The sequence below is a fragment of the Nerophis lumbriciformis genome, linkage group LG23 (genome assembly GCF_033978685.3).
Source record: "Nerophis lumbriciformis linkage group LG23, RoL_Nlum_v2.1, whole genome shotgun sequence".
Taxonomy (NCBI): domain Eukaryota; kingdom Metazoa; phylum Chordata; class Actinopteri; order Syngnathiformes; family Syngnathidae; genus Nerophis; species Nerophis lumbriciformis.
Window position 1 is genome coordinate 33,369,161 of NC_084570.2, and position 21,285 is coordinate 33,390,445.

Genomic DNA, 21,285 nt, shown 5'->3' on the forward strand with positions numbered 1-21,285 from the left:
GTCATACCAAAGATTATAAAAATAGGACCCATTACCTCCCTGCTTGGCACTCAGCATCAAGGGTTAGAACTGGGGGGGGGGGGTTAAATCACCAAAATGATTCCTGAGCGCAGCCACCGCTGCTGCTCACTGCTCACCTCACCTCCCAGGGGGTGGAACAAGGGGATGGGTCAAATACAGAGGGCAATTTCAGCACACCTAGTGTGTGTGTGACTATCAGTGGTACTTTAATTTGAACTTTATTGCAAAAAAAAAAAAAAAATAAATAAATAAAAATAATAAAAATAATAACTTTATTATAACAAATATTACAGTATATTATTATACTTTTCAAACATGTTTTTGACTTTACAGCAAACTACCCATCAAATGAATAAAAATGACAATACATTGTACATTGTTCTTAATAGCATATTACTGTTAAAGTGAATTAATTGACTCATATCATGTTCAACATACGGTGAATGTTTATATCCAACTCGGATTAAATAATGGTTGAGAAAGAGCCTTAGATGGACATTGGCATGTGGACTGGAATTTGTTCTCTCCAAGCAATAAAAGCAGGCTTCGGAATGCTAGAGTTATAGCTCTATTCTGGCGGAGAGATTCCATGTTTACCTTAAACGTCAAGTTATGCTACACATCTGTTGTTTTCCACCCACTACACACGAACATCTCCTGGAATGGTCATGTGGGGTTGTTTGGACTTAGCGCACACCCAGACAGAGAAAGAAGGAATATATAAACTGATGGTTTGGCTTCTCCAGTTAGGAATCCTCCACTTTTGACTGAGATTCCCCCGGGTACTGCAGACCTGTTTAAATGACGCTCGCTTGCAATCAAGCAACTTTTTGGTTCAGCAATGCGTCTCCGACGTCTCTTTTGATCCAACTACGACAAGACCAGAAATACACTTGACTGTAAATTGAAAAAAAAACTACTACTGTTTTTGCGTTAAAATTGTGTTGACTGAGCTGCCAGTTTTTGACTGTAAAATCTAAGGTTGTTGTTTTTAACGGTGTATTACTGTAAATGGAAAGACGCTACATTTGTTTTTACGGTAGAAAAACTGGTAGCTAAGTTGCCAGAATATAAAAAGGAACTCGTACTGTTTTTCCATGAACAATATCATGTTGTATAAACCAATGTCCATTTAACACAAAAATTCTGGCAACTAAGCTGCCAGATTTTTATGTAAAAACTCCCCAAAAAACAGTGGTACGTTTTTTTCATTTAACGTAAAATGTTGTAAAAAAATAAAACAAAAACAACACTATTTTACAGTAAAATTTTGTAAATATAAAGTCCATCCATCCATCCATTTTCTACCGAAGTTTTTACTGTAAAATGGACAGTCTACCTAAAACAATTTATATAATTAATAATGAAATCCAGAGGCAAATTCATACATTATTCATTATTCAGCCATAACTGTGATGTGGCCCTCAATGAAAACCACTTTGACATCCCTGCTCTAATTACACATCGCACCTAATAAAAAAAATTAAAAATAAAATAAATAAATAAAGACAAAAAGGGAAGACATGATTACATTATATAACTCCTCCCACAGTTTAGAAAGGTGTGATGCACACTATTAAATCTGGAAGTGGGTGACAAGCTTATCGCTTATCATGAAATGTGAGATAAGAGTCACCAGGAGGGTAAACACCGATTCAGGAGTACACTACAAAAAGTGGCACTCTAAGATGTATAATATCTAAAATGAGTCTTTTTTTATTTCAATGATCCAGGCCATGTATATATTTCCATTCTGTCGCCGTAGTTCTCAAACGTCTCTCACCAAGTGCCACCTCAGAAAACACTCTCCAAGTACCACCATACTGACCAACATCAAATGTGGTAGCCTAGTAGGCCTAAGTAGTCATGAAAAACAGCAGATGTGTGGCAAAAGTAGACAGCCTGTGGATGGTTCTTTCTGATTAGGGACAGACGGACAACATAAAAGACACGCATGCGGATCTGATTACACAAAAATACACCCACACAAATTAGTACACACTACACACGCACACAAATTGGATTACACACGCACAAATTTAGATACACGAATAATTTTGCCAGAATGATACTTCCATATTATACATTTATATTCACACATATTCACTGTTACATGAGGCCCTCTCAGGGCCATAATTGCCACGTTGGCCCTTAATAGAAACGAGTTTGACAGACCTGTCTTAGACCATTTATTTGATTGATTTCTTATTATTTACTATTATTTTTCCTCAATTTCTTCTTCTTTTAGCATAGTTTTCCCTACTAAGTATATATACTGTATATATATATATACACAAGCCTGTTTTGCAGGTTTCCCTGATTGCTCAATAACAGATACACCACAGAAACCTTGACCAATATACAGTATATATACAGTATATATATATATATATATATATATATATATATATATATATATATATATATATACACATACATATATACATATATATATATATATATATATATATATATATATATGTCTATATAAATACACATATATATATTTTCACATAAATATATATCTATATATACACATATATACACACATATATACATATATATGTATATATACACACATATATAACATATATACATATATATTCACACATATATACATATACATATACATGTATATATATATATACACACACCCATATATATATATATATATACATATATATATATATATATATATATATATATATATATATATATATATATATATATATATATATATATATATATATATATATATATATATATATATATAAAAACTGCAGTACACTAACAGATGTTGATGTCCAATGTTTTGCAAAATATATTTACAGGTGAAACTCACACAATTTCAGTAATTAGACGTGCAAAGTACAACTAATACATGACATGTACTCTTAAGATGCAACTAAAGACATTCCAAGCCTTCTTTAAATATAACGTCAGTGATTACAGTTTATCAAACATCCAAATGAACATTTCGGGTGGTCAAAAACTGCCAACCATGATTATCAAAAAACATTTCACTTTGTACGTAATGAGTTTGTATCGCACATTAGTTTCATATTCGAAGTTGAATTACTGAAATGAAAGGACTTTTATATTAAATATATATTTAATATAAAAAATTATATTAAATTATTATGTCTGATAGACATAATAATGTCTATCAGAACTCAACATTATTATGTTTGCAAATACACAATTGTGGGATCAGAGGGACTCGTTTGCATTAATTGCCCCATGCACCTCCACGGGAGAAGAAACCTGAAGGAAGCCAGATAATTGCACTGCAAGACGCTCAATAACTAACCAGGAAGCTCATTTACCAGATTGGTCTTTATTCACCATTTTGCTTCAATACATTCAGCACATCTTTCTTTTGTTCATGTAAAGCAGGGATTTCAAAGTGGTTTTCATTGAGGGCCACATCACAGTTATGGCTGATTTCAAAGGGCTGCTTGTAACAGTGAATAATGTATGAATTTACCTCTGGATTTCTTTATGAATTTTATAAATTGTTTTAAGTGGACTGTCATTTTACAGTCAAAACTTTACATTTACAAAAGTTTACTGTAAATTATCATGTTTTTTTTTTCTTACAACATTTTAGGGTAATTGGAAAAACAGTACCACTGTTTTGGGGTGTGGGGGTTACGTAAAAAGCTAGCAGCTTAGTTGCCAGAGTTTTTATGTTAAATGTACATTGGTTTTTACAACATGATATTGTTCATGGAAAAACAGTACAAGTTCTTTTTTTATTCTGGAAACTTAGCTGCCAGTTTTTCTACCGTAAAAACAAATGCAGTCTTTCCATTTACATTAATACACCGTCAAAAAAAACAACCCTAGATTTTACAGTCAAAAACTGGCAGCTCAGTCAACAGAATTTTAACGCAAAAAACAGTAGTAGTTTTTTTTCCAATTTACATAATATGCTGTAAAAAACAACGTAAAATGAATTGTCATTTGTATTCATTTGATGGGTAGTTTGCTGTAAAGTTAAGTATTTTTATTTAGACAAAAACATGTTTGCAAAGTATGATAATATACTGTAATATTTCTTGCAATATTGGATACGATTAAAGTTTAAAAGGCATGCAATTTCAAGCAGTACATATATTTTTTCCGTCAAAATGAAAAAATATCAATGACATTTAGTGAGAAAATATGAAGTACTTTATTGACACATCGTTTCCAGGTGTTTGCGGGCCAGATAAAATGATGTGGCGGGCCATATCTGGCCCCCGGGCCTTGACTTTGACACCTGTGCTGTATAGCAATTAGCTGCTCAGCCCCACAAACAAAAACAAGCTAGTGTAAATAACATGATTAACGTGCTGCCGGCACAGACTCGTTAAGTGTCATTAACAAAGCTCCTCTGAGTGCCATCTCCACTGATAGGGTCAAATCCTCTAAATCCTTTTCACAGCACATTAGCTAACCACCTGGTATCTCACGGCCGCACGCCACTGGTAAGCTTAGCACGCCCATCTTCAACGTGTCACCAAGTGCGGCTTCAGATGACGGCATCCAGACTGTTCACTGCCAGTCACGATTGCACCCCCTCTGACTAATGCCGACTCAATACTAACAGGATCTAAACCAGTGGTTCTCGAACTTTTTTCACCACAATAATGACCGACGTTGGACTACAGTAGCCTAGTAGGCCTAAGTCGGGGGTCACTCTAGAGCCTCATGCGGCTCTTGAGCGGCACTCTACTGGCTCCATGGAGCTTTTTCAAAAATGTATGGAAAAGGAAAAAAATTGGGGTGAAAAATATATTTTTTGTTGCAATATATTTTCTGTAGGATGACACAAACCTTCCTAATTGTTAGATATCCAACTGTTTATATTAAATATGCTTCACTGATGGGAATATTTGGCGAGCGCCGTTTTGTCCTACTAATTTCAGCGACCTTTAAACTCACCGTGGTGTGGACTGGGACTCAACAGTTTGTTTACATGTACAACTTTCTCCGAGGCTGCCACAGAAAGACGTGTCTTGTGCCACTCCTTCTTTGTCTCATGTTGTCCACCAAAAGTTTTATACTGTGCGTGAATGCACAAAGGTGAGCTTTGTTGATGTTATTGACTCGTTATGTTATCTAATTTCTCTGCCTTCTTTTGTTTTTGCACTGCTTGCCTATCTGTTTTATCCAGTGCTTTCATATTTTTATTTCTATTTTATCTATGTTTCTATGTTTTATCTAGTGTTTTTCATGTTTTTGTTTCTATTTTATCTATGTTTCTATGTTTTATCTAGTGTTTATCAAGTGTTTTTCATGTTTTTATTTCTATTGTATCTATGTTTCTGTTTTATCTAGTGTTTTTCATGTTTTTATTTCTATCTTATCTATGTTTCTATGTTTTATCTAGTGTTCATCCAGTGTTTTTCATGTTTTTTTTTCTATTTTATCTATATTTCTATGTTTTATCTAGTGTTTATCTAGTGTTTTTCATGTTTTTATTTTTATTTCTATTTTAATTTTCTTTTATATATTCTAACTTTCTATTTTTATTTTTTACCTTTTTTTATACTTTGTAGCACTTTGAGATTTTAACAAAGTGCGTTACAAATGTAATTCATTATTATTATTGTTATTATTATCATGGAATGCTAATCAGCCATATTTGGTCAGTGCATACTTGCCAACCCTCCCGAATTTTCCGGGAGACTCCCGAAATTCAGCGCCTCTCCCGAAAACCTCCCGGGACAAATATTCTCCCGAAAATCTCCCGATTTTCAGCCGGAGCTGGAGGCCACGTCCCCTCCAGCTCCATGGACCTGAGTGAGGACAGCCTTTTTTTTTTATGACGGGAGGACAACAGGGTGACAAGAACTAAATCATCCAGACTAGAGATAAATTGTATTATTATGTTTATCTTACCTAAAAATAAATATATTTATTAATTACAAAAAAAAAACTAAATAAATTTTTACTATATTTTGCTAAAAACATCAACATTAATTGTGTTTTTATTTGTATTTTTTCTGACTCCTTATTACATCCAGCCATAGAATTATACATTAAAATAAACATATTTGAAATAATTAATTTTAATTATCATAATAATTAATTTAAAATGACCATATAATTCATTTAAAATGACCATATTTAATTATTAAAATAATTGCTTGTTTATCAACAACTTTAGCATTTTATTCATTACATTTTGAAGCTCTCAGAAGCCAAGTTAGGTTATATTCCTTAAGATTTATTTATGCAAGTTTGAAGTATCAATTATCCAAACAGAGTTTTGTTTGCATATTTTCAGGATATATATATATATATATATATATATATATATATATATGAAATACTTGACTTGGTGAATTCTAGCTGTCAATAGCTCCTCCCCTCTTAACCACGCCCCCGCCCACAACCACGCCCCCGAAATTCAGCGCCTCTCCCGAAAACCTCCCGGGACAAATTTTCTCCCGAAAATCTCCCGAAATTCAGGCGGAGCTGGAAGCCACGCCCCCTCCAGCTCCATGCGAACCTGAGTGACGTGTCAACAGCCTGTATTCACGTCCGCTTTCACACAATATAAACAGCGTGCCTGCCCAAACACGTTGTAACTGTAGAATGATCGAGGGCGAGTTCTTGGTTTCACATGTGGGTTTATTGTTAGGCAGTTTCATTAACGTCCTCCCAGCGCGGTAACAACACTCAACAACAGCAGTCATGTTCTTTTCTACCGTAAAGCAGTTCGTCTGCCGTAAACAGCGATGTTGTTGTAATATATTGAGTTGGAGGCAATAACCAGGCGAGGTGATGAAGTAAGTCTCTTTACTGTAGACTTCAGAACAGACTCACACACTTGACGTCAGGTGCGCAACACCACGTAAATCGTTGGCCAACCAAAAAGTAACCCCAGTACGCTATAGCCAACATTCACCAGGAGATAGCAACAGACAAACATAGATCACTCTATTACATTCCTCCCCTTTTAGAAATGTAGAAGTTACTCAAAATAAATAAACAACCCAACCAAAAAATGCAGAAGCTCAATTAAAAAACTGTACTTAAGCCACTTTTTTTTTTTTTTTTAGTACTGAACTATTAACCCTCATTTGTAAACATCCATCCATCCATCCATTTTCTACCGCTTATTCCCTTTGGGGTCGCGGGGGGCGCTGGAGCCTATCTCAGCTACAATCGGGCGGAAGGCGGGGTACACCCTGGACAAGTCGCCACCTCATCGCAGGACCAACACAGATAGACAGACAACATTCACACTCACATTCACACACTAGGGCCAACTTAGTGTTGCCAATCAACTTATCCCCAGGTGCATGTCTTTGGAAGTGGGAGGAAGCCGGAGTACCCGGAGGGAACCCACGCAGTCACGGGGAGAACATGCAAACTCCACACAGAAAGATCCCGAGCCCGGGATTGAACCCAAGACTACTCAGGACCTTCGTATTGTGTGGCAGATGCACTAACCCCTCTGCCACCGTGAAGCCCTCATTTGTAAACAATAACATGCTTATTATACAAACAGTATTTGTACACCTTTAACATAGATTTTTATACTGTCTTCAAAAATTCAGTTTTTTTGGTGGTACTCGAAACCTTTCTGGGTACCTGCGAAAGGATGTTCAGCATGGTTAGAAAAATAGTGACAGAGAATAGAACAAGGATGGACAATTCAACCCTTAACTCAGCAATGAGTAGATGAGTGTTGTATGTGTGTATATGTGTAAATAAATGAACACTGAAATTTAAGTATTTATTTTATTTATATATATATATATATATATATATATATATATATATATATATATATATATATATATATATATATATATATATATATATAAATATAAAATAAATATATATATAGCTAGAATTCACTGAAAGTCAAGTATTTCTTATATATATATATATATATATATGAAATACTTGACTTGGTGAATTCTAGCTGTAAATATACTCCTCCCCTCTTAGCCACGTCCCCAACCACGCCCCCCCCCCCACCCCCACCTCCCGAAATCGGAGGTCTCAAGGTTGGCAAGTATGTAATATAGACACTTACATCATGTGTTGCCTTCATTATAACACTCATATGCATCCATCCATCCATCCATCTTCTTCCGCTTATTCGACGTCAGGTCCCCGGGGGCAGCAGCCTAAGCAGGGAAGCCCAGACTTCCCTCTCCCCAGCCACTTCGTCCAGCTCTTCCCGGGGGATCCCGAGGCGTTCCCAGGCCAGCCGGGAGACATAGTCTTCCCAACGTGTCCTGGGTCTTCCCCGTGGCCTAAACACCTCCCTAGGGAGGCGATCGGGTGGCATCCTGAACAGATGCCCGAACCACCTCATCTGGCTCCTCTCGATGTGAAGGAGCAGCGGCTTTACTTTGAGCTCCCCCCGGATGACAGAGCTTCTCACCCTATCTCTAAGGGAGAGCCCCGCCACCCGGCGGAGGAAACTCATTTCGGCCGCTTGTACCCGTGATCTTGTCCTTTCGGTCATAACCCAAAGCTCATGACCATAGGTGAGGATGGGAACGTAGATCGACCGGTAAATTGAGAGCTTTGCCTTCCGGCTCAGCTCCTTCTTCACCACAACGGCTCGATACAGCGTCCGCATTACTGAAGACGCCGCACCGATCCGCATGTCGATCTCACGATCCACTCTTCCCTCACTCGTGAACAAGACTCCGAGGTACTTGAACTCCTCCACTTGGGGCAGGGTCTCCTCCGCAACCCGGAGATGGCACTCCACCCTTTTCCGGGCGAGAACCATGGACTCGGACTTGGAGGTGCTGATTCTCATCCCAGTCGCTTCACACTCAGCTGCGAACCGATCCAGCGAGAGCTGAAGATCCTGGCCAGATGAAGCCATCAGGACCACATCATCTGCAAAAAGCAGAGACCTAATCCTGCAGCCGAAGGCAGGGCACTTGGCGGTCCGATCCTCGGCTACAGAAGCTAACACTCATATAAGACTTTTAAAGTCATTTTGATTGTAGGCTAATATAATAAATGATAAATGGGTTGTACTTGTATAGCGCTTTTCTACCTTCAAGGTACTCAAAGCGCTTTGACACTACTTCCACATTTACCCATTCACACACACATTCACACACTGATGGAGGGAGCTGCCATGCAAGGCGCTAACCAGCACCCATCAGGAGCAAGGGTGAAGTGTCTTGCTCAGGACACAACGGACATGACGAGGTTGGTACTAGGTGGGGATTGAACCAGTGACCCTCGGGTTGCGCACGGCCACTCTTCCACTGCGCCACGCCCATAGGTGGATTAATGAACGGGCCTACCGGGCCCAGGCCCAGGGGGCCAGAGGCCCCAAGGGGCCAGGCCAACTTGGCCCAGCGGCCGCGGCGCATGCAAAACTACTTTTGCAAAAATAATAATCTTAGGCCCCAAGGGGCCAGGCCAACATGGCCCCGCGGCCATGATCCATAGAGGGTCAGAGGCCCCAAGGGGCCAGGTCAACTTGGCCCCGCGGCCGCGACCCACAGAGGGCCAGAGGCCCCAAGGGGCCAGGCCAACATGGCCCCGCGGCCATGATCCATAGACGGTCAGAGGCCCCAAGGGGCCAGGTCAACTTGGCCCCGCGGCCACGACCCACAGAGGGTCATAGGCCCCAAAGGGCCAGGCCAACTTGGCCCCGCGGCTGCGACCCACAGAAGGCCAGAGGCCCCAAGGGGCCAGGTCAACTTGGCCCCGCGGCCACGATCCATAGAGGGTAAGAGGCCCCAACGGGCCAGGTCAACTTGGCCCCGCGGCCGCGACCCACAGAGGGCCTGAGGCCCCAAGGGGTCAGGCCAACTTGGCCCCGCGGCCACGATCCATAGAGGGCCAGAGGCCCCGAGGGGTCATGCCAACTTGGCCCCGATCCATAGAGGGTCAGAGGCCCCAAGGGGCCAGGCCAACTTGGCCCCGCGGCCACGATCCACAGAGGGCCAGAGGCTCTCAATCATTATTATCAAAGCTAATTCTCAAATTGGATCACACAACCTCACTCACATATTCTTTATCAATTATTAAAGGTTGTTTCTGAATTTTGATCACAGAACTTAATGCAAATATTCTTGATTGATTGGCAAAGCTCATTTTCAAATTTTGATTACACAACCTTACTCTGACAAATTATCATTATCAAAAAGCTCTATCTCGAATTTGGATCACAGAATCTCACTCAAGTATTCTTAGCTGTGCCCCTCCCCCATCGAGTCTTTCATAAACCGGTCTGTTCTTTTAGAATCTCCTCATTTGGTACTTTGAACTCGTGAGTGACTGCTCAAAATTTGGTTTCCTTTCCCTCAGTTCAGACTCAGAGATAATTTGAAATCATTCCACAAGAAGTTTAACGCGCACACACACACGACACACACACACTTGAGTTGAGCATTACTTGGAAATTCTTATATTTTCCATTTTGCTGTTATTATCAGCATCTTCCCATTTTGTCCTTTTCTTTCAAAAAAGTTTACAGTCTGACATTTGTCACTGCTGTCAGTTAATAACTTTTTGGTCTTTGACCCATTTTGTCATTTTCTCGATTCGATCGTCACTGACCACTCTCTCCTGTCTGGCAGACATCGTTGCTGCCATCATAGCCAGCAAGCTGCCTGCAGATAGCAACATTTTGGTGTCCTTTGTGAAAATATTTAGAAAGTAGACAAAAGTACACAAAGTTGTACAACTATTATCTTTATGATCTTTTTTTTGTTTGTTTGTTTCTCTGTTACTGTGTGTGGCCAATTAAGCGACTTTTGGCCATACCTGGCTGGTGACATTTAGCGACTTTCTGGTTGTTGTTAAAATTAATAATAGCAACAGTTCTCTTCATCTTAATGCAATTTATTGTGTCTGTCTCTCCACATTTTGCCATTAGGTACTTTGAGCTCTTGTTGGTCAGTCACTCTAAGGTACATTGTTGCTGCCATCATAGCTAGCAAGCTGCCTGCAGATAGCGACATTTTGGTGTCCTTTGTGAAATATTAAGAAAGAAGACAAAAGTACAAGACATTGTACGATTACTATCTTTTTTTAAATTATTTGTTTCACTGTCAGTGTGATTGAGCGACTTTACCGCTAGATTTCGCGTCTTTTGGCCATACCTGGCTAGCGACTGAAAACATCATTTAGCGACTTTTTGGTTGTGAAGATAAGTGGTAAAAGCAGATCTGCCTGTTGGTCTTCCCACATTTTGCCATTTGGTACTTTGCACTCTTGTTGGTCACTCCAAGGCATTTGTCCCTGCCTTCAGCTAGTCACTTGGCTCTTTTGGAATTTATTTCACTGTAATTGGCTCTCTCTTTCTCCTCAGTACAAATCAGTCTGTTCCCTTGCCATTCATCACTGACCACTCCGCTCTCCTGTCTGTCAGACATTGTTGCTGCATGCAGATAGCTTGGGGTCCTTAGTGAAAATATCAGAAAAGTACACAATTATCTTAATCATCTTTTTTTATTCACTGTCAGTCCTTCAGTGAGTCCCAGTGTGTTGGCGATTAAGCAACGTTGGCATTCGATTTAGAGACTTTTGGCCATACATGACTGGCGACTCAAAACGTCATCTAGTGACTTTCGCTGTCTGAGTTTAGCATTGATTGGAAATCTGTTATCAGTTCTTATAGAAATCAGCTGATTTCTGCTTTTGACTGTTAATGCTAGATTGCTAGTTTTGAAAATTGCATCACTCACACACACACACACACACACACACACACACACACACACACACACACACACACACACACACACACACACACACACACACACACACACACACACACACACACACACACACAGAGTTGGTTAAGCTGTTGTGATAGGCATAGAGCCAATGTGCACAGAAAGAAGGGAAATATGGATCATAAACGTCTAAGTGGAGGAGCTAGAAAAAAATTTTAGCAAGAAAAGAAAAAAAAGGAATCAGTTTTACTTGAGAGTGTTCCAAATATCTCCAGCTTCTTCAGTACAAAGACATCTGCTGAAAGCAATTCTATAAATGCTACTGCAAATTCAGCTAAGGTTAGCAATGCACCTGAGCTAGCATGTAGCTCCCAAGATCCTGAGACCACTACAAGTGTACGCACTGAACCAAATGCTTCGGATGCTAATGATTCAACCAACTCAGCAGTAGCCAGTTGCTCGGATGAATGTGAGGTCACTGCACCTCTGGACAGCATAGAAAATGAGTTGAATCTTTCTTCAACACCATCTACAGTGACAACTCTACCTAGTGATCCCGCTAAATGGGCTGATACCCTCACTGAGTCAATGAAGGAAGTTCTTATTCAAAGAGGTGCAAAATCATTTCACAACCGTCACAGCCATTATCCAGCTTCTGTGAGGAACAGTGGGCTAGGAGGCAAAACCCGATGCCTAAACAATGAACATTTTACTTCACACCTGCCCAATGGACAACGAGTACAAAGAGAGTGGATGATGTACTCTCCCTCTACTGGTAATGTTTACTGCTTTGCATGCAAACTGTTTTCCCCAAAAACGCATTCTTTTGTGACAGGCTATTGTGATTGGAAACACTCAGAAAGATTTGGTGAACATGAGCGAAGTGCTGAGCACATAACCTGCATGCAAGCAGTCTTGAACCGCGCCACAGGTGCCACAGTTGATGCAGACCTGTTCAAACAGTTTCAGGCAGAGAGCAGCTATTGGAGGCAGGTGTTACAAAGAGTTGTTGCAGTCATTAAATTCCTTGCAGAAAGGGGCCTTGCATTTAGGGGTAAAAATTAATCGTTAGGGTCTCCTCTCAATGGGAACTACCTTGGTATTCTGGAGGTCCTGGCTGAATTTGATCCCTTTCTAAAGGATCACATCAGAAAGTTTGGGCAGATGGGTCGAGGTAATACCTCATATCTGTCCTCCACCATTTGTGAGGAATTCATTGAATTGATGGGTGCAAAAACCAAACAGGCTATAGCAGATGAACTGCAAGCAAGCAAATACTACTCTATCATTGTGGATTCAACCCCAGATTTATCTCATGTGGACCAATTGACATTCATATTCCGTTTTGTTAGCAAAGAGGGCAGTGTTGTTGAACGCTTTGTGGGTTTTGAGCCCATTACTAGCCATACAGGTGAAAGTTTGGCTAACTGTGTCATGTCTGTGTTGGAAAATCTAGGGTTAGAGCTGTCAAATTGCAGGGGGCAGGCTTATGATAATGCCAGCAACATGTCAGGGAGGTATAATGGGTTGCAGGCTCATTTAAGAAAAGCAACCCATTAATACACTATATTCCATGTGCAGCTCACTCTTTGAATTTGGTGGGAGTCAACAGCATTGACAGATGTGGAAATGAAGTCTCTAAGTATTTTGACTTGATTCAGTCTATTTACAACTTCACAACTGCATCCACACACCGATGGGACAGGGTATTTGGCAATTCCAACATAGATCTCACACTTAAAGCTTTATCCAACACGCGTTGGAGTTGCCGTGCAGAATCTACCAAAGCACTGTGGCAGAACTACAGTAAAATAAGAGCAGCACTACAGGGTATTTCCACTGATGACACAGAGAAACGAGACACACAAACTGAAGCTGACAGTCTAGTGCGGAAGCTGGATTCACTTGAGATGGCCTTCATGGCAGGCTTTTGGGACACTGTTCTGTCCAGATTTCAGGCCACAAGTCTGCAACTTCAAAAAGCAGACATGGACCTTGGTACAGCAGTTAGATTGCTGGAATCTCTGCGCACCTTTGTTCTCTCCCAAAGAGATCTATTTGATCATTTTGAGCAGAAAGCCTTAAACATGTTGGGTGGCACCCCATCTTACAGGGCTGAACGGACGAAGAAACGTAAAAAGTTTGCTGATGAATCAGCATCCCCAGATGTTGTGCTTGAGGGAAGGCAACTGTTTCAAATAGAGACATTTATTGCCTCTATTGATCAAATGTGTTCAAGCCTTAATCACCGTCTGGAGGCCTACAAACATCTGAACAATTTGTTCAGTGTCCTTTTCTCTTTGGATACAGAGTCCAATGCTTCAGTCCTTCACAAGGCCAAGATTCTCACTGAATCATACTCATCTGACCTCAATGAAAGTCTTGGACAGGAGCTTATACAGTTCAAATCTTTTATACAGCTCAACAACACTGATGAGGAGAGGACCCCTTCAGGACTGCTCAAAACAATAATACATTTTGGACTACAGCCTACGTTTCCTAATACATACATTGCGCTACAGATTTTTCTCACTCTACCGGTCAGTAACTGTGAGGGAGAACGCTCATTCTCTCTTTTGTCAAGAGTCAAAAATGAGCTGCGCACAAGAATGACTCAGAAAAGATTAAATGCGTTATCTCTAATGGCAATTGAGAGTGAGCTGACAAGAGAGTTGGACTTCAATGATGTGGTGGATGATTTTGTGAAATTGAAAGCACGAAAGAAACCCCTTGCTTAAAGGTGCACTGTGTAAGATTTTTAGGTTGTTATTTCCAGAATTCACCCATTCACTAATGTTAGGCTACCTGTTTTCATGAATACTTACCACCACCATAAAATTCTAAGTATCCATTATGACTGGGAGAATTGCACTTTCGCCATTTCTGGGAACTGTCTGTCACCTGGATTCTGAAGATAGGATTGACTTTAGGCAGAAGCTTGGTGCTTTCTCTGGCAAACTGAACCTCAAGCTTCATTCTCTGCAGCTTTGCATTCTTGTTCAGACTTTCATCGACAAGGAACTTTTCAACTTCCCCACTATCGTGAAGGGGCCACCAAAAGATTTCAGTGTGTCCAGCATGTCTAGTCTCTTCTTCTCCTGTCTTTGAGCCATCTCTTGTTTCTCGTCAGCCCAACTCTCGAATTTTGCCTTCATGAGTTTACTCCAGTTGAGTTCAACCTCTCTTTTTGCTTGTGCTGCTGCCTTGAAACCTCTGAAGCTCCTGGCTCTTCTGTAAAATTATTGACCTATTGACTGCGTTCAGTGTGCCCAACTTCTTCAGTCTGTAGTCCACCTTGCCACATTGTCTCTCCATCCCAATGTTGTGCACAGGGGTGCCATCAATGTTACTAGCCTGTTCACTGACAGGGTCCATTGGGAAGGTCTCCTCATCCATCCCATAGTCCATCCTCTGCCTGGCCAGGACAGTCTTCAGATGGGGCAGCATGAGATCTGTCAGCTGCTTCACTTCATCCAAGTATTCGGCAGCCACGTCTGACACTGAGTTCAGGACATGTCCAGTGCCTGTCCAGCCACTATAGCATTCTTGCTGTCTACATCCAGATCCACCATGAAACTCTGTAGCACTTGCTCCATCTTCATATCGGCCTCCGCCAACCGCATCACTTTATTCATGGCACTGCTGAAGCCCAGTGTAGTGTGGGTGCCACAAAAGATCTGCCCTGCTGGTTTTTCCAAGTTGTTCATCTCTGCCAACAGCTTTGAAAAGCCTTTGTTGTGCTCTGTGCTGTCAGTCATATGTGCATCTACAAGTTTATAAACATCCTCCACATTGACTCCTCTGACCGACGCCAGTATTTCGAACCCCATATCCACTTGCATTTCTACGTCCTCAGTGGTCTCTCGGTGAATGGGTAAGACAGGCAGAGGAAATGGGCTATCTTGACCTGCATGCAGCCCTTGTACCATGAACTGGCCTACACCTTTCTTTGTGCTGCTCTCCGATGCATGTGTTATCATTTTACCTTTCTCCTTCTCCTCCTCAAGCTTTCCCACAAAATAGATACAGACTTTGAGCCTCAATTTGCTGCACAGCTGCCATTATGCCAAAGTGTTTTCCTAAGATATTATTTTATTTTTAATGATAGAAGGGAGGAAAAGGGGGCAAAAATCATGTCCAATTTAGTTTTTTGGGTGGGGTGGGGGGTTTATTTCATGATAGGTACCAACTTCCAATACATAATATCTCTCAAATGACCCAATGCACCATCACTGAAGTAGGCGTAATCATTTTCCAAAATTTTTATTTTTAGGCCATTTATCCCCTCCCCCTACCTGTGTCTGTGTGAAACCTGTGCTTGTCTGTGTGGTATACCTAATAGTGTGTGTGCAGTATGTGCACTCTTCTGTACAGTACAGTGTGCATGTCTGTTCACAGTATACAGTATTTCTTGCATAGTGCGTGCGTGTGTGTGCGCGTGCACGCGCGGGGTTGAGGGGCCAAGACCATGTCAGGCCCAGGGGGCCAAAATTTCTTAATCCGCCCCTGGCCACGCCGTCCCTATATAGCTAATATAGACACTTACATCATGTGTTGCCATCATTATAACACTTATATAAGACTTTTAAAGTCATTTTGATAGTAGGCTAATATAGCTAATATAGACACTTACATCATGTGTTGCCATCATTATAACACTTATATAAGACTTTAAAGTCATTTTGATGGTAGGCTAATATAGCTAATATAGACACTTACATCATGTGTTGCCATCATTATAACACTTTTGTTAGTGTCACCGCCTGCTGCCATCTTGTGGTTTGTGTGTTCAGTTTGCCTTTGTTGGTGCAGCAGACCTGGCTCTTATTGTTTGTCTTCTTCCTAGAGTTCCTGTGTTTCCCTTTGGGCGGAGTTGTGAGACGTGCACAGCTGTGTCCAATCTTCCCGACACTATTTAAGCAGCACCTCGACAGCTAGATGGCACTCGGCAATTCCACTCCTTGACTCTCCATGTCCGAAGACCCCTATGCTCCTTGAATTGTTGCTTGTTCCCTTCTTAGCTATTTCCAGTGCCATCCAGCTTGGTATGTACGATAGTAGTTTGCACGTCTTGCAACACCGACCCAAGTTTAGTTAGTTTTGTATATTAGCTTTTGTTCTTTTTTCACGGTGCTCATTTTGTGTTCTCTTTTTCGCACCGTTGCTTTTTGTTATCTCCTAGTTTTTGGATCATTGTTGTGAGTACCTTTTTCATTGAGTAAAAAACTGTTTTACCCACAATCCATCTGCATTCTTGGGTTCCTCTGTTTTGCATTTAATTGAATTGTGACAATAAGACTTTTTAAAGTCATTTTGATTGTAGGCTAATTTAACTAATATAGACACTTACATCATGTGTTGTCTTCATTATAACACTTATATAAGACTTTTAAAGTCATTTTGATAGTAGGCTAATTTAACTAATATAGACACTTACTTACTACTCAGTGGCCTAGTGGTTAGAGTGTCCGCCCTGAGATCGGTAGGTTGTGAGTTCAAATCCCGGCCGAGTCATACCAAAGACTATAAAAATGGGACCCATTACCTCCCTGCTTGGCACTCAGCATCAAGGGTTGGCAATTGGGGGTTAAATCACCAAAATGATTCCCGGGCGCGGCCACCGCTGCTGCCCACTGCTCCCCTCACCTCCCAGGGGGTGATCAAGGGTGATGGGTCAAATGCAGAGAATAATCTCGCCACACCTAGTGTGTGTGTGACAATCATTGGTACTTTAACTTTTTAAATCATGTGTTGTCTTCATTATAACACATATATAAGACTTTTAAAGTCATTTTGATAGTAGGCTAATATAGACACTTACAGCATGTGTTGCCTTCATTATAACACTTATACAAGATTTTTAAAGTAATTTTGATTGTAGGCTAATTTAACTAATGTAGACACTTACATCATGTGTTGTCTTCATTATAACACTTATATAAGACTTTTAAAGTCATTTTGATAGTAGGCTAATTTAACTAATATAGACACTTACATCATTTGATGTCTTCATTATAACACTTATATAAGACATTTAATTTGTTGCGGCTCCAGACAGATTACTTTTTTGTATTTTTGGTCCAATATGGCTCTTTCCACATTTTGGGTTGCCGACCTCTGGTCTAAGTATTCAATCGTCATGATCGGTTGTTGCTGGACACACGACGGACTCTTGGGCGAAGAGGACTGCTGCCTGCCTGGCGACCCTTTTAGTCCAGGATGTGATGATCTGTCACATTCACGTTTGGTTGTGTTTCCTTAGTTTGTGTTTATTTCCTGTCAGCGCTCTTATTTTGGTTCCATTTCCTGCATGTCTCCCTGAGCGCTCGTTTCCCTCACCTGTCCCTGATTGGCAGGCAGCCTGGTACACCTGGTTGCAGTTGCCAATCTGGCTACAATTTATGCCTGCCTCGCCCTCCAGTCAGGGCTCAATGATTGTTTCCTGTTGCCTGTTTTCCCTGCATGTGCACTTACCAGTTGCACTATTTGCTTTTTGACATTAAAGTCATGTTTTCCTGCGCTACGCCTGCCATCTCTGCATCTTAGAGCTCAAGACCGACAGCATTCCCTGACAGAGGAGCTCGACGATATCTACCTATTTGGACACCTGCTGATTGGAGTAAGCGTTGCCCGGTTGCATCGACAAATTGGAAGACGCCTGCAGCCGTTCAAAGTACCCCAAAGCTGCCACAAATGGTTGGAGGACGTGGGCAGAACTGCGGACACTCTGACTTTTGTGATTTTGGATAACATCGGACCGTCTGCCCTGCAGGATGAATTTGAGTAAAAAGTTAAAATTAGTTTCCTCTGGCTGCGACGTGGCAAAGTCATTACTTCAAGGTTGCCCTCGAGGACAGTGCGGGGAAGACAAAACAAAGATAAACTCTGGAAAGATAAACTCGGTTCCTTTGCCACCGCCCGCAGAGCGACTCCAGGCCTGCAGACTTAGCACACAGACCATGGACCTTGGCTACCTATGCGCACATACACCCCCCACTCCCACCCCATGTCTTTGCCACCACTTCACCCCACGTGGTATGAGGGACAACGGAGCAGCGACCTAGTGGCTGGCAGCTTCGGACCGGATGGCTGCCCCCTCCCTTCCTGTTGCAAGTCTTGTGGGTTCTGTGTCAACATGTGTATATGAGCTTATCCCCCATAGGAGCCTAGTCTGAGATCGACTTTTTTTAAACTCATCTTCCCCCTGCGTCTACCTTTTCCCCACATTTTACACATTTTCCCTGGCTGCGACGTGGCAAGGTCGTTTCTTCAAGGTTCCCCTCGAGGACAATGCGGCAAAGATGAAACAAACTCCTTCCCTGGAAAGATAAACTGTGTTCCTTTGCCACCGCCTGCACAGCGACTCCAGGCCTATAGACTTAACACACACACCATGGACCATGGCTACATATGCGCACATACCCCCCCACTCCCACCCCATATCTTAAACTCGGTTCCTTTGCCACCGCCCGCAGAGCGACTCCAGGCCTGCAGACTTAGCACACAGACCATGGACCTTGGCTACCTATGCGCACATACACCCCCCACTCCCACCCCATGTCTTTGCCACCACTTCACCCCACGTGGTATGAGGGACAACGGAGCAGCGCCCTAGTGGATGGAAGCTTCGGACCGGATGGCTGCCCCCTCCCTTCCTGTTGCAAGTCTTGTGGGTTCTGTGTCAACATGTGTTTATGTGCTTATCCCCCATAGGAGCCCAGTCTGAGATCGACTTTTTTTAAACTCATCTTCCCCACATTTTACAAATTTTCCCTGGCTGCGACGTGGCAAGGTTGTTTCTTCAAGGTTCCCCTTGTGGACAGTGCGGCAAAGACGAAACAAACTCCTTCCCCGGAAAAATAAACTGTGTTCCTTGGCCACCGCCTGCAGAGCGACTCCAGGCCTACAGACTTAACACACACCATGGACCGTGGCTATATATGCACACATACCCCCCCACTCCCACCCCACGTCTTTGCCACTGCTTCACCCCACGTGGAATGAGGGACAACGAAGCAGCGCCCCTTGTGGCTGGCAGCTTCGGACCGGATGCCTGCCCCCTCCCCTCCTGTTGCAAGTCTTGTGGGTTCTGTGTCAACATGCGCTTATTGACTATTGACTTTTTTTTCCTCTGCCCCAGTCTGTGCCCCCCCCCCCCCCCCCAATAGGAGCCCAGTCTGAGATCGACTTTTTTTTTTAAACTCATCTTCCCCCAGCGTCTATCCTTTTCCCACCTTTTACAAGGCGCCGTAGGTGGCGAGCCATCGCCGTTCCTGTGCAACGTTTGTCTAATCTTGGGCAGGTTTGTGGTGAAAATGAAATGTAGTTGACAATAAAAGAGCATACCATACCATACCATTAAAAAAACAAGGCAGAGGTTTTATTTAACAACGATATTTAATATTTTTGGCCACTGTAACATTACACACTTTTTGTACAGTAACACTGTTTGAATATAGGAAAATAAAACACTGTACTTTAATCAGCGCCTTATAACCCGGTGCGCCTAATACTGGTTGTGCTTACACGATGCAATTTTATTTGGTACATGGTGTAATGATAAGTGTGACCAGTAGATGGCAGTCGCACATAAGAGATATGTGTGGACTGCAGGTTGACACCTTCTTGCAAGCAATACCAAAACTTTGATGTTTCATTGAGAATAAAGAACATTACACGCGGCGCTCAAAAATCTCTCAAAACGTTTTAGTACGACTTTGGTAAACTACGAAGATGGATTGCCAGAGCATAGTCAGACGTACTGCGCTTCAATATACGGGTATTATTATGGTGTGTGTATGAGGACCGCAAAATGGCCCCTTTTAGCAGAGACATCTGGTGTTTTGTTTTGCAATATTATGCAAAAACAACGTTTTGATGGATGTTCTGAGCGCTACGGCTACCATAGTCAGACGTACTGTGCTTCAACATACGGGTATTATTATGGTGTGTGTATAAGGACCCCAAAATGACACCTATTATGAAACATAGTCTCTGGCGGGGTTTTTTCTCCGCAATATCATGTAAAACTAACTATTCTGACTTATTGGTTCCTACTGATGCGTATTTGGGATCTGCATAAAATGTGTACGCGTCTGCCATTGTAGTCCGCACTGTAGTCAATAGGCTCCTTCTTTTTCTCTGTCTTCTTGTTATGGGACATTCATCCTTCGCTGCTGCCATTTCTAATATAAAGTAGCGTACAGTTCTAACTTATATCTGTCAGTAGACTCGCTATCGAAGCGCTCAAAACTACCGGTACAACAAAGATGGCGGGGAGAAGACACAATTGAAGTGGAGGCACGTAAATAAGAAGAAGAGCCCTGAAGAGACGGTCTGAAAGCGACTTGAAGATGATCTATGATGATAAGATGATACATACCGTATATATATAATCTGTTTAAGTATACATGTATATATATATATATATATATATATATATATATATATATATATATATATATATATGTATATATGTATATATATATATATATATATATATGTATATATGTATATATACACACACACACACACACCACACACACACACACACACACACACACACACACACATATATATATATATATATATATAT

At 41.5% G+C, this 21,285-nt stretch overlaps 1 protein-coding gene across 4 annotated transcripts in view; it reads right to left on the bottom strand.

The window, feature by feature from the left end:
• The window catches only part of dlgap4b (discs, large (Drosophila) homolog-associated protein 4b), a 363,341-nt gene that overhangs the window by 101,875 nt on the left and 240,181 nt on the right, over positions 1-21,285 (bottom strand). The gene's annotated exons all lie outside the window — the stretch shown is intronic.